The sequence below is a fragment of the Orbicella faveolata genome, unplaced genomic scaffold, assembly GCF_042242905.1.
Source record: "Orbicella faveolata isolate gen_17 unplaced genomic scaffold, um_ofav_v1 contig_14, whole genome shotgun sequence".
Taxonomy (NCBI): Eukaryota; Metazoa; Cnidaria; class Anthozoa; order Scleractinia; family Merulinidae; genus Orbicella; species Orbicella faveolata.
Genome location: NW_028301541.1, coordinates 10,092,985 through 10,097,870, shown reverse-complemented (window position 1 = coordinate 10,097,870; position 4,886 = coordinate 10,092,985).

Sequence of the window (4,886 nt, the reverse complement as noted above, 5' to 3'; positions counted from 1 at the left end):
CAGTATATAAATAGTATTTGGCTATAATCATGCAGAGGTTTAAGCCAAGACGACGAGCGAAGTTATCAGTCACGCTATAGATTATTTCATTTTTAACGAGATTGATCGTATCTCCGTTTTTGGAGTTCTACCAATTAGTTAAGAGAGACCAAAAAAGCCGAGTTTCAGAACAGGTAACAAAAAGATGGGTTAACGATTGTCTTTCGCTACAGAGGTTACATCTATCATGTTCCTTGATTGAATCTCTAAAAAGGGTCGAATTCGTGTGTAGAATGTGATGAATTATCTTGTATTGGAAAATGGCGAGTCTAGTGTCTTTGGTAATGAACATTAAACAGAAGACTATAAATGAGTTGTATTGTATCTCCTTTTAGATTGGCTTCTTTCATCCTTCGTTCAGCTGTAGGCGTAACGAATTTACTTTTAACAAAGAATTTAGTTGCCGATTTGCGAGAAAGATTATTTATCCTTATCCTTTTCAGAACGTTTTTCTAAAGGTTCAGCGTCGTGCCATTTTTTCAATAAATGCAACATCCTTCTATTTGCATGTGTTGGTTGTTCCAAACAATTTCATTTAATACCTGCTTTAAGGTATGAGGACTACTGCAATTCATTCTTCGCCAGGCGCACAGAGCTTCTTTTTAAAATCAATCGGTATATCAACTTTAAGTAGCTTTAAGTCAAATTCTATTCTATTTCGCTTCGCTCAGCCGAATAGAGAACATTTCTATTACAAGTAGAGGAGACAAAAAATACAACAAAATGCAACAAATAGTGGTCGGCGTCAAGTGGTGTGATATTCACAAGGAGTGGTATATAAAGGCCTGATTGGGAACTTATACAAGGCAACCTAATTAAACACCTAAAAGAAATACATATTACACTGCAAGAGAAAGAGCCCACCAACTGGTTGCAGATAGCAAAGAGGGATATGAATCCAACTTGAGGTTCCATTGCTGTCACTTAATCTTCTTACCCAAACAACTTTAAGAGCATCATTAATTATTCGAAAATCAGGCATGTCTAGGCCCCCTTGCTCTTTCGGTCCTATCATTGTTCTGTACTTAATTTTAGCTTTCTTCAGTCCATACAAATTGTGTTATTGCTTGATTTACCACGGCAGTGAATTTTGGTGGAAAAGTTAGGGCAGATGTGTTATAAACGAGCGTGGAAATCGCTAAGGATTTTGAAAATGTTATGCAGCCGTAAAGTGTAAGGTTTCTAGGATACCACAAGTTAAAGGAGGTCAGTCGCAATACATACATTTATACATTTAATATGCATGCATAATGATTAATTATGTATGCGCTCGATTGTTTTTGAAGACAATAGCAACTCCCTAAGGTATTGAAGATATACATTGATAATTACTACTTAGTGTATGGATAAAAGAGGATTTCATTGCGCGCTGTTGCGCGTTGTCTTTTCGCCGATTCTCTTCTTCATTTAGCTCCATTCCTCTCTCTTTTTCTTCTCCATATTACCCAGGCTCCTTGTGCATTTTTTTTTTCTTTTTTCTCTTGTGCCCCTGCCGGTCTCGAACCACTTACCTTTAGCATACCTCTCGCTCACCAGTCTCTCTTCTATACCACTACACTGCGAAGTTCAGTTGAGAATTACCCCTTGGAAAATCATTTTTATTTTACTTGACTCGTTAACATTCCAATTACAATGAATTGCAATTCACTTATTCATCTGTTTAAGCATGTTTCACGCTGCACGAAAAGACCTACTCTGGGACCTTACTGCGTCCTTCAATAACATGCGGACTCTAAAATTCAAAGCTCAACCGCCAAATGCGTTTTTCGCTACCGTCAATCAAATTTTCGGCGGCTCCTCCCAGCTTCCGACTATGTTGTCTGAACTGTGCTCGACGATTTGATTTCATTACCGCCCGCTCGGCGGTAGTCGGACCAGTGATAGTTGATGAGGGCACAGCCCAAGTCAATTATCACGCATAGAAATCGAGAGCGAATAATCACTATCTAATTGTTTTAGTATAAATCTACTAGTCTTTCAAAACTTTATCGAAATCCTCTTCACAGACACTTCGAAAACGCCAAGAAGCGGCCGTCAACGAGGACCTCAGGACCTCAGGAACGTACGACACTGGTTCCGCAGAAATGGCCTTATTTGTAACACAAAAAAGACGGAAACCATGGTTATTGCGTCCCAGAATGCACTTAAAACCACCAGGGACATTAACATATTCTATGGCTGCCTGGCTCCGCTAGCCCCTATGGTTATTCCAGGCAGCTAGTACTCAAATTATTACTTTTAATATTTTCATTGAAATTGTAATTTTTTCTTTAGCCAGAATGAGTACAAATAAAGATTGATTGATTGATTGATTGATTGATTGATTGATTGATTGATTGATTGATTGATTGATTGATTGATTATGAAAATTCAATTTTAAAACAACAAAAGCATTTTAAGCATCTTGGCGTAGTGGTAGATGAGTCGTTATCATGGAACAATCATGTGTCTTACGTTGCCTCCAGGGTTTATCCCAAACTGAAACTTTTAAACAGAATTTCATCTTTTCTTAGCCCTGCTATTTTATTGAAGATTTATAAAGTAACAATTCTACCTGTTTTAGGCCACGGTTGCACCGTATGGGGATTTTGCAGCAAGAAGAACTCTGATTTTTTAGAAAGGCTGCAAAATCAGGCGATGAGAATAATTTTGAGAACAAATCACTTAACGTGCACAAAGTTTATGAGAGAGAAGCTTGGTCTGTTAACCTTATTCAATAGGCGACGTACTATGCGTCGACAGTTAGTTTATAGAATCGTGAACGATTATAACTGTCCCAGGCAACTACAAGGCTATTTTGTATTACGATCCAACCTCCGTGGTAAGGTCTTGAGAGACAATAGAGAACTTCATCTCTCTAGAACTAAAACTGCCATGGGCCAGTCCACATTCATGTACGCTGCTACCAAGGAATGGAATGACCTCCCAAACGACCATCGAAACTGCAGTAGTCTGAAAATTTTTAAAACTAAACTTTTTAAATTTTTTTTAGTGATTTAGACAAGACTGATCATAAATGTAGTGTTTAGATTATTATTATTATTATTATTATTATTATTATTATTATTATTATTATTTTTTAGTATTGTTTAATTGATTATCGTTTTTTACCATGTAATTTATAGATACTGATCATCGGTTTATAACAGCGTCTTCCTCCCGGACTTCGCTGATCGATCTTTCAGTTTTAAATAAAGCTTTTATTATTATTTATTATTTTGTTAGCAAGGGTACACTGCTACGCTACTCATTATCTATCACAGATTAGTAGAATTTTTCTAGTACACTAATGCAAATGCCGCAATCTGATTGGCTGAGTGACCGTACACTATCAGCCATTAATGTACAGTGGCTGGAGGGCGTCCACGAAATGGCGACGCCTTTTTCGATTTTCCAAAGTTTTAAATAACATTTTGATGCAAATGGATAATTAAATTTCCGAGAAGCCTAAAAGCAGTTCATTTATGGTTTCTCGACTTTACAAATCTTGTCATTATTAAAAAAAAGATGACGCGCGCGCGAACACAACTGACAATTCAGTCAAAGCGATCTTTCCAGGGCGCGAAGTTTAATAATACGTCGAGAAATAACTAGAAACCATTATTTGAAGTTAATTTCATTTAGAATTCTACTAAAACAATTAGATTATTCGCTCTTGATTTCTATGAGGTGTGCAGTGTATGTATTAGTGTGCAGTGGCTTGGTGTGGTCAACAAAATTTCAACGTTTCCTCGTTTCTCCGAAGTTTTGAAAGAACACTTGAAAACAAACGAATAAACAAAATTCCTGAGAAAACTAAAAGGAGGGCAGTTACGGTTTCTTGGATTAAAAAAGCTTGAAATTTTCAAAGAAACCGATAACCGCGCTTACAAAACTGAAAATGTTAAATTGACAATCAATTCAGTCTGCGCGAATTCTTTGAAGCGTGAAGTTTAATACTAAGACCAGAAATAGTTGGAACGTTGTTTGAAGGAAATTTCGGTTAGAATTCTACTAAAACATTTAGATTATTCGCTCTCGTTTTCTATGAGGCGATAGTTAATTCGGCCTTCGGCCTCATCAACTATCACCTCATAGAAATCTCGAGCTCATAATCTAATTGTTAATTAGTATAAATCTGCTAGCGTTCTATCACGAATGCTGTTCTCTGACTGGCTACGCTACTCACAATCTATAGTCCCGCAGATAGAACGCTATATAGAACGCTAGTAGATTTATACTAACAGGTAGAATTCTACTTGAACACTAATGCAAATGCTGCAACCTGATTGGCTGAGCCATTGCACACTATCAGCCATTAGTGTTCAGTGGCTTGGTGTGGTCGATAAAATTTCAACGTTTTCTCGTTTCTCCGAAGTTTTGAAAGAACATTTAAAACCAAATGGATAATTAAATTCCTGAGAAGACTGAAAAAGGACATTCACGGTTTCTGGAATTTAAAAAAACTCGGATTTTTTGAAAGAAACTGATAAGCGCGCACACAACTGAAAATGTCAAATTGACAACTCAGTCCGGGCGAATTCTCTAAAGCGAGAAGTTTAATATTAAGACCAGGAATATTTGGAATCGTTATTTGATGCAAAATTTCAGTTAGAATTCTACTAAAACAATTAGATTATTCGCTCTTGATTTCTATGAGGTGATAATCTAATTGTTAATTAGTATAAATCTACTATCGTTCTATCACGGGTATTTTCCTCGGACGGGGCATTATGGGCTCATTATGTCTCTCCGTGAAGTGTTGAGACAAAGTTCAACATACGCCTTTCGAAATTATCACTCTCCCCACTCTTCTGTAAGTATTGGTTGGAAAGCAACATTACACGCGTTCAAGACCTCCTTGATAA